General features: G+C 45.9%; 6 non-coding genes across 6 annotated transcripts; all 6 read left to right on the top strand.

Annotated features, from left to right (window-relative positions):
• The first annotated feature begins 55 nt into the window (after window positions 1-55).
• On the top strand, window positions 56-246 carry LOC130308621 (U2 spliceosomal RNA). The gene has a single exon (XR_008857571.1). It is a non-coding gene; the product is annotated as a U2 spliceosomal RNA (small nuclear RNA).
• Window positions 247-2,332: 2,086 nt separating this feature from the next.
• Window positions 2,333-2,523, top strand: LOC130308613 (U2 spliceosomal RNA). The gene has a single exon (XR_008857562.1). It is a non-coding gene; the product is annotated as a U2 spliceosomal RNA (small nuclear RNA).
• Window positions 2,524-4,611: 2,088 nt separating this feature from the next.
• Window positions 4,612-4,802, top strand: LOC130308620 (U2 spliceosomal RNA). Its single transcript, XR_008857570.1, has one exon. It is a non-coding gene; the product is annotated as a U2 spliceosomal RNA (small nuclear RNA).
• A 2,094-nt stretch (window positions 4,803-6,896) lies between these two features.
• LOC130308619 (U2 spliceosomal RNA) lies at window positions 6,897-7,087 on the top strand. The gene has a single exon (XR_008857569.1). It is a non-coding gene; the product is annotated as a U2 spliceosomal RNA (small nuclear RNA).
• Window positions 7,088-9,178: 2,091 nt separating this feature from the next.
• On the top strand, window positions 9,179-9,369 carry LOC130308637 (U2 spliceosomal RNA). The gene has a single exon (XR_008857586.1). It is a non-coding gene; the product is annotated as a U2 spliceosomal RNA (small nuclear RNA).
• Window positions 9,370-11,460: 2,091 nt separating this feature from the next.
• Window positions 11,461-11,651, top strand: LOC130308618 (U2 spliceosomal RNA). Its single transcript, XR_008857568.1, has one exon. It is a non-coding gene; the product is annotated as a U2 spliceosomal RNA (small nuclear RNA).
• Window positions 11,652-13,637: the final 1,986 nt, after the last annotated feature.

The raw sequence follows: 13,637 nt of genomic DNA, 5'->3' as shown, positions 1-13,637 counted from the left end.
AAGCAGTGATAGTGCCCATGAAGGGGACCTTGTTGGGCCCGCCCCTTTCACGGTTATCGCTTCTCGGCCTTTTGGCTAAGATCAAGTGTAGTATCTGTTCTTATCAGTTTAATATCTGATACGTCCCCTATCTGGGGACCATATATTAAATGGATTTTTGAGAACGGGGGCCGATTTCGAAGCTTGCTTCCGTCGCCCTATGCATTGACCCGATATGGCAGTATCTTCGGGTACAGTGCACCACCCCCTTACAGGGTTAAAAAGAAAGATTCCTACTTTCATTGCTACCTGCTTGCTGGCTAGCCAGCTAGCCAGCCCTGTGGGCCTTGCTGCTGCTGCAGCCAAAAAACAAAAGGTGGTGCTGCTGCTGCTTCTGCTGCTTCTGCTTCTGCTTGTGTCTGGCCCCTGTTGGAGCGTCCAGGCACAGGACTTCTGCTGCTGCTGACTAAATGGCCTCCTTAATTGGATCATTTGAGTAGCCAGCACACCTGTGCAGGTAGGGCATGACATGATAGGCAGCTGCCTTGATAGCGGGTGGGTGCTGAATGTTCCTAATTGACAAAATAAGATTAATGCTTATGAAGAAATATAAAATCTCATCCCTTCCCCAATATCGCGCCACACCCCTACCCCTTAATTCCCTGGTTGAACGTGATGGACATATGTCTTTTTTCGACCGTACTAACTATGTAACTATGTAACATAACATGGGGGGGGGTCTCCTGGCTGTTCACACAGGTGTGTCATTGCTGTACATTGACCATGCATTGCTTCTGTGGTATTGCAAAGGCAAAGACAAATGCTTCCAGCCATCCATTGCACTAATGGATTGGTCATCAGCTGGCTGTCTATGTCCCGCATCAATATAGACCAAAGTACAGAGGGTTAGGCTATGCTATTGTGCACCTACCTGATGCATCAGAAGGTGCGAGGCCCTTGCTAAATTCTGTGCACAGACTTTGAGATCTATGCTTTAGACTGTATCTAAACCTGCTCCAACATGGACTGACATTCTGGCCTACTTTCAGCCGATGCGACTTGTCTGTCGCTGAACAGTCGCTTTTTATGTATTCAGCACCTATGTATAATGTTGTAAAAATGCTCTAGAAGCTAAAGTCACAGAAATGTCACACATATTTGGCCTGCAACTTTCTGTGCGACAAATTCAGACAGGAAAAATCAGTATAAATCCTTAGAAAATTATCCCCCAGTGTCTCCATCTGCTGGCGGTATTGAATAAGCATTGCTGCACTGATGGGGTATGCATTAGACGAAAAAAAAGAAGAAAAAGAAGAATAATACGCCCAGAAAAGAGGCGAAAAGGAGAAAAACGTAAAAAAACGTGAAAAAAAAGTAAGAGGAAGAGAAGGGAAAAAAAGGTGGAAATGGGTTTAAAAGTGATTTCGGCGGAGAAATATATATATATATATATATATATATATATATATATATATATATATATGCGCACACACACACATAGATATAAACGTATTCTCCGTTGAGATATTGCAGCCGCTGCTGTGTCCAGGCCCAGGAGCCTTAGCACTGTGCTGTGATGTCACTCAATACCACTGACATCACTAGGTGTAAACAACATCTCTCCTTTGCTGTGTATGTGACTATGGAGCTGTTTGGTGATGTCGTCTATTACGGCCTTCATAGAAGCAACAGGAGATTGTTGCATCCATCTTGAACCCTCAGAACTACAGTGCTATGATGTCACTCACTTCCACAGGCCTTGCAGAGTGTAAACAACAACAACCCAGCTTTGTTGTGTATGTAACCAAAGGGATTTGTGATGTCACCTAGAACCTTCACAGCAGCGACAGCTTTATGAGGAGCATCAGCACTGCTCTGCCTGAGCAGAACCATCACCGCCATAGGTTGTCAAATAACCCGGATTTAACCCACACAGGTAAGTCCAATGGGGTGCAGGCATGTCCTCTATGCTTACAGCTTCCCGTGGGTGTTGGTTTGATACCGTTTGGGGACAGCCAAGGAGGCATCTGCAGGCAACAAAGGTAGGTGTGTGCTTGTGTGTGTGTTTCCTATGCAGATCCTAAGCCCAGTGTCACATGCAAGTAGGAGGAGTAAGAAGGGTTCCTGGCAAATCCGGGTTATGGATTGCATTTAAAAAGGCCCCGTGGGAGTGCAATGGGCCCCTGTCTTGCTGCTTAGCAATAATGGTATGGGTTTAGGTTCTGCTGTGTGTACTGGTGGTTGACTGCCCCCCCCCAGAGTGTGCATGGAAAATTGTCTGGCAGCCTCCCTGACAGCAAGCAGTGATAGTGCCCATGAAGGGGACCTTGTTGGGCCCGCCCCTTTCACGGTTATCGCTTCTCGGCCTTTTGGCTAAGATCAAGTGTAGTATCTGTTCTTATCAGTTTAATATCTGATATGTCCCCTATCTGGGGACCATATATTAAATGGATTTTTGAGAACGGGGGCCGATTTCGAAGCTTGCTTCCGTCGCCCTATGCATTGACCCGATATGGCAGTATCTTCGGGTACAGTGCACCACCCCCTTACAGGGTTAAAAAGAAAGATTCCTACTTTCATTGCTACCTGCTTGCTGGCTAGCCAGCTAGCCAGCCCTGTGGGCCTTGCTGCTGCTGCAGCCAAAAAACAAAAGGTGGTGCTGCTGCTGCTTCTGCTGCTTCTGCTTCTGCTTGTGTCTGGCCCCTGTTGGAGCGTCCAGGCACAGGACTTCTGCTGCTGCTGACTAAATGGCCTCCTTAATTGGATCATTTGAGTAGCCAGCACACCTGTGCAGGTAGGGCATGACATGATAGGCAGCTGCCTTGATAGCGGGTGGGTGCTGAATGTTCCTAATTGACAAAATAAGATTAATGCTTATGAAGAAATATAAAATCTCATCCCTTCCCCAATATCGCGCCACACCCCTACCCCTTAATTCCCTGGTTGAACGTGATGGACATATGTCTTTTTTCGACCGTACTAACTATGTAACTATGTAACATAACATGGGGGGGGGTCTCCTGGCTGTTCACACAGGTGTGTCATTGCTGTACATTGACCATGCATTGCTTCTGTGGTATTGCAAAGGCAAAGACAAATGCTTCCAGCCATCCATTGCACTAATGGATTGGTCATCAGCTGGCTGTCTATGTCCCGCATCAATATAGACCAAAGTACAGAGGGTTAGGCTATGCTATTGTGCACCTACCTGATGCATCAGAAGGTGCGAGGCCCTTGCTAAATTCTGTGCACAGACTTTGAGATCTATGCTTTAGACTGTATCTAAACCTGCTCCAACATGGACTGACATTCTGGCCTACTTTCAGCCGATGCGACTTGTCTGTCGCTGAACAGTCGCTTTTTATGTATTCAGCACCTATGTATAATGTTGTAAAAATGCTCTAGAAGCTAAAGTCGCAGAAATGTCACACATATTTGGCCTGCAACTTTCTGTGCGACAAATTCAGACAGGAAAAATCAGTATAAATCCTTAGAAAATTATCCCCCAGTGTCTCCATCTGCTGGCGGTATTGAATAAGCATTGCTGCACTGATGGGGTATGCATTAGACGAAAAAAAAGAAGAAAAAGAAGAATAATACGCCCAGAAAAGAGGCGAAAAGGAGAAAAACGTAAAAAAACGTGAAAAAAAAGTAAGAGGAAGAGAAGGGAAAAAAAGGTGGAAATGGGTTTAAAAGTGATTTCGGCGGAGAAATATATATATATATATATATATATATATATATATATATATATATATATGCGCACACACACACATAGATATAAACGTATTCTCCGTTGAGATATTGCAGCCGCTGCTGTGTCCAGGCCCAGGAGCCTTAGCACTGTGCTGTGATGTCACTCAATACCACTGACATCACTAGGTGTAAACAACATCTCTCCTTTGCTGTGTATGTGACTATGGAGCTGTTTGGTGATGTCGTCTATTACGGCCTTCATAGAAGCAACAGGAGATTGTTGCATCCATCTTGAACCCTCAGAACTACAGTGCTATGATGTCACTCACTTCCACAGGCCTTGCAGAGTGTAAACAACAACAACCCAGCTTTGTTGTGTATGTAACCAAAGGGATTTGTGATGTCACCTAGAACCTTCACAGCAGCGACAGCTTTATGAGGAGCATCAGCACTGCTCTGCCTGAGCAGAACCATCACCGCCATAGGTTGTCAAATAACCCGGATTTAACCCACACAGGTAAGTCCAATGGGGTGCAGGCATGTCCTCTATGCTTACAGCTTCCCGTGGGTGTTGGTTTGATACCGTTTGGGGACAGCCAAGGAGGCATCTGCAGGCAACAAAGGTAGGTGTGTGCTTGTGTGTGTGTTTCCTATGCAGATCCTAAGCCCAGTGTCACATGCAAGTAGGAGGAGTAAGAAGGGTTCCTGGCAAATCCGGGTTATGGATTGCATTTAAAAAGGCCCCGTGGGAGTGCAATGGGCCCCTGTCTTGCTGCTTAGCAATAATGGTATGGGTTTAGGTTCTGCTGTGAGTACTGGTGGTTGACTGCCCCCCAGCCCAGAGTGTGCATGGAAAATTGTCTGGCAGCCTCCCTGACAGCAAGCAGTGATAGTGCCCATGAAGGGGACCTTGTTGGGCCCGCCCCTTTCACGGTTATCGCTTCTCGGCCTTTTGGCTAAGATCAAGTGTAGTATCTGTTCTTATCAGTTTAATATCTGATACGTCCCCTATCTGGGGACCATATATTAAATGGATTTTTGAGAACGGGGGCCGATTTCGAAGCTTGCTTCCGTCGCCCTATGCATTGACCCGATATGGCAGTATCTTCGGGTACAGTGCACCACCCCCTTACAGGGTTAAAAAGAAAGATTCCTACTTTCATTGCTACCTGCTTGCTGGCTAGCCAGCTAGCCAGCCCTGTGGGCCTTGCTGCTGCTGCAGCCAAAAAACAAAAGGTGGTGCTGCTGCTGCTTCTGCTGCTTCTGCTTCTGCTTGTGTCTGGCCCCTGTTGGAGCGTCCAGGCACAGGACTTCTGCTGCTGCTGACTAAATGGCCTCCTTAATTGGATCATTTGAGTAGCCAGCACACCTGTGCAGGTAGGGCATGACATGATAGGCAGCTGCCTTGATAGCGGGTGGGTGCTGAATGTTCCTAATTGACAAAATAAGATTAATGCTTATGAAGAAATATAAAATCTCATCCCTTCCCCAATATCGCGCCACACCCCTACCCCTTAATTCCCTGGTTGAACGTGATGGACATATGTCTTTTTTCGACCGTACTAACTATGTAACTATGTAACATAACATGGGGGGGGGTCTCCTGGCTGTTCACACAGGTGTGTCATTGCTGTACATTGACCATGCATTGCTTCTGTGGTATTGCAAAGGCAAAGACAAATGCTTCCAGCCATCCATTGCACTAATGGATTGGTCATCAGCTGGCTGTCTATGTCCCGCATCAATATAGACCAAAGTACAGAGGGTTAGGCTATGCTATTGTGCACCTACCTGATGCATCAGAAGGTGCGAGGCCCTTGCTAAATTCTGTGCACAGACTTTGAGATCTATGCTTTAGACTGTATCTAAACCTGCTCCAACATGGACTGACATTCTGGCCTACTTTCAGCCGATGCGACTTGTCTGTCGCTGAACAGTCGCTTTTTATGTATTCAGCACCTATGTATAATGTTGTAAAAATGCTCTAGAAGCTAAAGTCGCAGAAATGTCACACATATTTGGCCTGCAACTTTCTGTGCGACAAATTCAGACAGGAAAAATCAGTATAAATCCTTAGAAAATTATCCCCCAGTGTCTCCATCTGCTGGCGGTATTGAATAAGCATTGCTGCACTGATGGGGTATGCATTAGACGAAAAAAAAGAAGAAAAAGAAGAATAATACGCCCAGAAAAGAGGCGAAAAGGAGAAAAACGTAAAAAAACGTGAAAAAAAAGTAAGAGGAAGAGAAGGGAAAAAAAGGTGGAAATGGGTTTAAAAGTGATTTCGGCGGAGAAATATATATATATATATATATATATATATATATATATATATATATATATATATATGCGCACACACACACATAGATATAAACGTATTCTCCGTTGAGATATTGCAGCCGCTGCTGTGTCCAGGCCCAGGAGCCTTAGCACTGTGCTGTGATGTCACTCAATACCACTGACATCACTAGGTGTAAACAACATCTCTCCTTTGCTGTGTATGTGACTATGGAGCTGTTTGGTGATGTCGTCTATTACGGCCTTCATAGAAGCAACAGGAGATTGTTGCATCCATCTTGAACCCTCAGAACTACAGTGCTATGATGTCACTCACTTCCACAGGCCTTGCAGAGTGTAAACAACAACAACCCAGCTTTGTTGTGTATGTAACCAAAGGGATTTGTGATGTCACCTAGAACCTTCACAGCAGCGACAGCTTTATGAGGAGCATCAGCACTGCTCTGCCTGAGCAGAACCATCACCGCCATAGGTTGTCAAATAACCCGGATTTAACCCACACAGGTAAGTCCAATGGGGTGCAGGCATGTCCTCTATGCTTACAGCTTCCCGTGGGTGTTGGTTTGATACCGTTTGGGGACAGCCAAGGAGGCATCTGCAGGCAACAAAGGTAGGTGTGTGCTTGTGTGTGTGTTTCCTATGCAGATCCTAAGCCCAGTGTCACATGCAAGTAGGAGGAGTAAGAAGGGTTCCTGGCAAATCCGGGTTATGGATTGCATTTAAAAAGGCCCCGTGGGAGTGCAATGGGCCCCTGTCTTGCTGCTTAGCAATAATGGTATGGGTTTAGGTTCTGCTGTGTGTACTGGTGGTTGACTGCCCCCCAGCCCAGAGTGTGCATGGAAAATTGTCTGGCAGCCTCCCTGACAGCAAGCAGTGATAGTGCCCATGAAGGGGACCTTGTTGGGCCCGCCCCTTTCACGGTTATCGCTTCTCGGCCTTTTGGCTAAGATCAAGTGTAGTATCTGTTCTTATCAGTTTAATATCTGATACGTCCCCTATCTGGGGACCATATATTAAATGGATTTTTGAGAACGGGGGCCGATTTCGAAGCTTGCTTCCGTCGCCCTATGCATTGACCCGATATGGCAGTATCTTCGGGTACAGTGCACCACCCCCTTACAGGGTTAAAAAGAAAGATTCCTACTTTCATTGCTACCTGCTTGCTGGCTAGCCAGCTAGCCAGCCCTGTGGGCCTTGCTGCTGCTGCAGCCAAAAAACAAAAGGTGGTGCTGCTGCTGCTTCTGCTGCTTCTGCTTCTGCTTGTGTCTGGCCCCTGTTGGAGCGTCCAGGCACAGGACTTCTGCTGCTGCTGACTAAATGGCCTCCTTAATTGGATCATTTGAGTAGCCAGCACACCTGTGCAGGTAGGGCATGACATGATAGGCAGCTGCCTTGATAGCGGGTGGGTGCTGAATGTTCCTAATTGACAAAATAAGATTAATGCTTATGAAGAAATATAAAATCTCATCCCTTCCCCAATATCGCGCCACACCCCTACCCCTTAATTCCCTGGTTGAACGTGATGGACATATGTCTTTTTTCGACCGTACTAACTATGTAACTATGTAACATAACATGGGGGGGGGGTCTCCTGGCTGTTCACACAGGTGTGTCATTGCTGTACATTGACCATGCATTGCTTCTGTGGTATTGCAAAGGCAAAGACAAATGCTTCCAGCCATCCATTGCACTAATGGATTGGTCATCAGCTGGCTGTCTATGTCCCGCATCAATATAGACCAAAGTACAGAGGGTTAGGCTATGCTATTGTGCACCTACCTGATGCATCAGAAGGTGCGAGGCCCTTGCTAAATTCTGTGCACAGACTTTGAGATCTATGCTTTAGACTGTATCTAAACCTGCTCCAACATGGACTGACATTCTGGCCTACTTTCAGCCGATGCGACTTGTCTGTCGCTGAACAGTCGCTTTTTATGTATTCAGCACCTATGTATAATGTTGTAAAAATGCTCTAGAAGCTAAAGTCGCAGAAATGTCACACATATTTGGCCTGCAACTTTCTGTGCGACAAATTCAGACAGGAAAAATCAGTATAAATCCTTAGAAAATTATCCCCCAGTGTCTCCATCTGCTGGCGGTATTGAATAAGCATTGCTGCACTGATGGGGTATGCATTAGATGAAAAAAAAGAAGAAAAAGAAGAATAATACGCCCAGAAAAGAGGCGAAAAGGAGAAAAACGTAAAAAAACGTGAAAAAAAAGTAAGAGGAAGAGAAGGGAAAAAAAGGTGGAAATGGGTTTAAAAGTGATTTCGGCGGAGAAATATATATATATATATATATATATATATATATATATATATATATATATATGCGCACACACACACATAGATATAAACGTATTCTCCGTTGAGATATTACAGCCGCTGCTGTGTCCAGGCCCAGGAGCCTTAGCACTGTGCTGTGATGTCACTCAATACCACTGACATCACTAGGTGTAAACAACATCTCTCCTTTGCTGTGTATGTGACTATGGAGCTGTTTGGTGATGTCGTCTATTACGGCCTTCATAGAAGCAACAGGAGATTGTTGCATCCATCTTGAACCCTCAGAACTACAGTGCTATGATGTCACTCACTTCCACAGGCCTTGCAGAGTGTAAACAACAACAACCCAGCTTTGTTGTGTATGTAACCAAAGGGATTTGTGATGTCACCTAGAACCTTCACAGCAGCGACAGCTTTATGAGGAGCATCAGCACTGCTCTGCCTGAGCAGAACCATCACCGCCATAGGTTGTCAAATAACCCGGATTTAACCCACACAGGTAAGTCCAATGGGGTGCAGGCATGTCCTCTATGCTTACAGCTTCCCGTGGGTGTTGGTTTGATACCGTTTGGGGACAGCCAAGGAGGCATCTGCAGGCAACAAAGGTAGGTGTGTGCTTGTGTGTGTGTTTCCTATGCAGATCCTAAGCCCAGTGTCACATGCAAGTAGGAGGAGTAAGAAGGGTTCCTGGCAAATCCGGGTTATGGATTGCATTTAAAAAGGCCCCGTGGGAGTGCAATGGGCCCCTGTCTTGCTGCTTAGCAATAATGGTATGGGTTTAGGTTCTGCTGTGTGTACTGGTGGTTGACTGCCCCCCAGCCCAGAGTGTGCATGGAAAATTGTCTGGCAGCCTCCCTGACAGCAAGCAGTGATAGTGCCCATGAAGGGGACCTTGTTGGGCCCGCCCCTTTCACGGTTATCGCTTCTCGGCCTTTTGGCTAAGATCAAGTGTAGTATCTGTTCTTATCAGTTTAATATCTGATACGTCCCCTATCTGGGGACCATATATTAAATGGATTTTTGAGAACAGGGGCCGATTTCGAAGCTTGCTTCCGTCGCCCTATGCATTGACCCGATATGGCAGTATCTTCGGGTACAGTGCACCACCCCCTTACAGGGTTAAAAAGAAAGATTCCTACTTTCATTGCTACCTGCTTGCTGGCTAGCCAGCTAGCCAGCCCTGTGGGCCTTGCTGCTGCTGCAGCCAAAAAACAAAAGGTGGTGCTGCTGCTGCTTCTGCTGCTTCTGCTTCTGCTTGTGTCTGGCCCCTGTTGGAGCGTCCAGGCACAGGACTTCTGCTGCTGCTGACTAAATGGCCTCCTTAATTGGATCATTTGAGTAGCCAGCACACCTGTGCAGGTAGGGCATGACATGATAGGCAGCTGCCTTGATAGCGGGTGGGTGCTGAATGTTCCTAATTGACAAAATAAGATTAATGCTTATGAAGAAATATAAAATCTCATCCCTTCCCCAATATCGCGCCACACCCCTACCCCTTAATTCCCTGGTTGAACGTGATGGACATATGTCTTTTTTCGACCGTACTAACTATGTAACTATGTAACATAACATGGGGGGGGGTCTCCTGGCTGTTCACACAGGTGTGTCATTGCTGTACATTGACCATGCATTGCTTCTGTGGTATTGCAAAGGCAAAGACAAATGCTTCCAGCCATCCATTGCACTAATGGATTGGTCATCAGCTGGCTGTCTATGTCCCGCATCAATATAGACCAAAGTACAGAGGGTTAGGCTATGCTATTGTGCACCTACCTGATGCATCAGAAGGTGCGAGGCCCTTGCTAAATTCTGTGCACAGACTTTGAGATCTATGCTTTAGACTGTATCTAAACCTGCTCCAACATGGACTGACATTCTGGCCTACTTTCAGCCGATGCGACTTGTCTGTCGCTGAACAGTCGCTTTTTATGTATTCAGCACCTATGTATAATGTTGTAAAAATGCTCTAGAAGCTAAAGTCGCAGAAATGTCACACATATTTGGCCTGCAACTTTCTGTGCGACAAATTCAGACAGGAAAAATCAGTATAAATCCTTAGAAAATTATCCCCCAGTGTCTCCATCTGCTGGCGGTATTGAATAAGCATTGCTGCACTGATGGGGTATGCATTAGACGAAAAAAAAGAAGAAAAAGAAGAATAATACGCCCAGAAAAGAGGCGAAAAGGAGAAAAACGTAAAAAAACGTGAAAAAAAAGTAAGAGGAAGAGAAGGGAAAAAAAGGTGGAAATGGGTTTCAAAGTGATTTCGGCGGAGAAATATATATATATATATATATATATATATATATATATATATATATATATATATGCGCACACACACACATAGATATAAACGTATTCTCCGTTGAGATATTGCAGCCGCTGCTGTGTCCAGGCCCAGGAGCCTTAGCACTGTGCTGTGATGTCACTCAATACCACTGACATCACTAGGTGTAAACAACATCTCTCCTTTGCTGTGTATGTGACTATGGAGCTGTTTGGTGATGTCGTCTATTACGGCCTTCATAGAAGCAACAGGAGATTGTTGCATCCATCTTGAACCCTCAGAACTACAGTGCTATGATGTCACTCACTTCCACAGGCCTTGCAGAGTGTAAACAACAACAACCCAGCTTTGTTGTGTATGTAACCATAGGGATTGTGATGTCACCTAGAACCTTCACAGCAGCGACAGCTTTATGAGGAGCATCAGCACTGCTCTGCCTGAGCAGAACCATCACCGCCATAGGTTGTCAAATAACCCGGATTTAACCCACACAGGTAAGTCCAATGGGGTGCAGGCATGTCCTCTATGCTTACAGCTTCCCGTGGGTGTTGGTTTGATACCGTTTGGGGACAGCCAAGGAGGCATCTGCAGGCAACAAAGGTAGGTGTGTGCTTGTGTGTGTGTTTCCTATGCAGATCCTAAGCCCAGTGTCACATGCAAGTAGGAGGAGTAAGAAGGGTTCCTGGCAAATCCGGGTTATGGATTGCATTTAAAAAGGCCCCGTGGGAGTGCAATGGGCCCCTGTCTTGCTGCTTAGCAATAATGGTATGGGTTTAGGTTCTGCTGTGTGTACTGGTGGTTGACTGCCCCCCAGCCCAGAGTGTGCATGGAAAATTGTCTGGCAGCCTCCCTGACAGCAAGCAGTGATAGTGCCCATGAAGGGGACCTTGTTGGGCCCGCCCCTTTCACAGTTATCGCTTCTCGGCCTTTTGGCTAAGATCAAGTGTAGTATCTGTTCTTATCAGTTTAATATCTGATACGTCCCCTATCTGGGGACCATATATTAAATGGATTTTTGAGAACGGGGGCCGATTTCGAAGCTTGCTTCCGTCGCCCTATGCATTGACCCGATATGGCAGTATCTTCGGGTACAGTGCACCACCCCCTTACAGGGTTAAAAAGAAAGATTCCTACTTTCATTGCTACCTGCTTGCTGGCTAGCCAGCTAGCCAGCCCTGTGGGCCTTGCTGCTGCTGCAGCCAAAAAACAAAAGGTGGTGCTGCTGCTGCTTCTGCTGCTTCTGCTTCTGCTTGTGTCTGGCCCCTGTTGGAGCGTCCAGGCACAGGACTTCTGCTGCTGCTGACTAAATGGCCTCCTTAATTGGATCATTTGAGTAGCCAGCACACCTGTGCAGGTAGGGCATGACATGATAGGCAGCTGCCTTGATAGCGGGTGGGTGCTGAATGTTCCTAATTGACAAAATAAGATTAATGCTTATGAAGAAATATAAAATCTCATCCCTTCCCCAATATCGCGCCACACCCCTACCCCTTAATTCCCTGGTTGAACGTGATGGACATATGTCTTTTTTCGACCGTACTAACTATGTAACTATGTAACATAACATGGGGGGGGGTCTCCTGGCTGTTCACACAGGTGTGTCATTGCTGTACATTGACCATGCATTGCTTCTGTGGTATTGCAAAGGCAAAGACAAATGCTTCCAGCCATCCATTGCACTAATGGATTGGTCATCAGCTGGCTGTCTATGTCCCGCATCAATATAGACCAAAGTACAGAGGGTTAGGCTATGCTATTGTGCACCTACCTGATGCATCAGAAGGTGCGAGGCCCTTGCTAAATTCTGTGCACAGACTTTGAGATCTATGCTTTAGACTGTATCTAAACCTGCTCCAACATGGACTGACATTCTGGCCTACTTTCAGCCGATGCGACTTGTCTGTCGCTGAACAGTCGCTTTTTATGTATTCAGCACCTATGTATAATGTTGTAAAAATGCTCTAGAAGCTAAAGTCGCAGAAATGTCACACATATTTGGCCTGCAACTTTCTGTGCGACAAATTCAGACAGGAAAAATCTGTATAAATCCTTAGAAAATTATCCCCCAGTGTCTCCATCTGCTGGCGGTATTGAATAAGCATTGCTGCACTGATGGGGTATGCATTAGACGAAAAAAAAGAAGAAAAAGAAGAATAATACGCCCAGAAAAGAGGCGAAAAGGAGAAAAATGTAAAAAAACGTGAAAAAAAAGTAAGAGGAAGAGAAGGGAAAAAAAGGTGGAAATGGGTTTAAAAGTGATTTCGGCGGAGAAATATATATATATATATATATATATATATATATATATATATGCGCACACACACACATAGATATAAACGTATTCTCCGTTGAGATATTGCAGCCGCTGCTGTGTCCAGGCCCAGGAGCCTTAGCACTGTGCTGTGATGTCACTCAATACCACTGACATCACTAGGTGTAAACAACATCTCTCCTTTGCTGTGTATGTGACTATGGAGCTGTTTGGTGATGTCGTCTATTACGGCCTTCATAGAAGCAACAGGAGATTGTTGCATCCATCTTGAACCCTCAGAACTACAGTGCTATGATGTCACTCACTTCCACAGGCCTTGCAGAGTGTAAACAACAACAACCCAGCTTTGTTGTGTATGTAACCAAAGGGATTTGTGATGTCACCTAGAACCTTCACAGCAGCGACAGCTTTATGAGGAGCATCAGCACTGCTCTGCCTGAGCAGAACCATCACCGCCATAGGTTGTCAAATAACCCGGATTTAACCCACACAGGTAAGTCCAATGGGGTGCAGGCATGTCCTCTATGCTTACAGCTTCCCGTGGGTGTTGGTTTGATACCGTTTGGGGACAGCCAAGGAGGCATCTGCAGGCAACAAAGGTAGGTGTGTGCTTGTGTGTGTGTTTCCTATGCAGATCCTAAGCCCAGTGTCACATGCAAGTAGGAGGAGTAAGAAGGGTTCCTGGCAAATCCGGGTTATGGATTGCATTTAAAAAGGCCCCGTGGGAGTGCAATGGGCCCCTGTCTTGCTGCTTAGCAATAATGGTATGGGTTTAGGTTCTGCTGTGTGTACTGGTGGTTGACTGCCCCCCAGCCCAG

The sequence above is a fragment of the Hyla sarda genome, unplaced genomic scaffold (genome assembly GCF_029499605.1).
Source record: "Hyla sarda isolate aHylSar1 unplaced genomic scaffold, aHylSar1.hap1 scaffold_1486, whole genome shotgun sequence".
In the NCBI taxonomy this organism is placed as follows: Eukaryota; Metazoa; Chordata; class Amphibia; order Anura; family Hylidae; genus Hyla; species Hyla sarda.
Note: the sequence above shows the minus strand (reverse complement) of the source record. Positions and strands in the feature narration are given on the sequence as shown.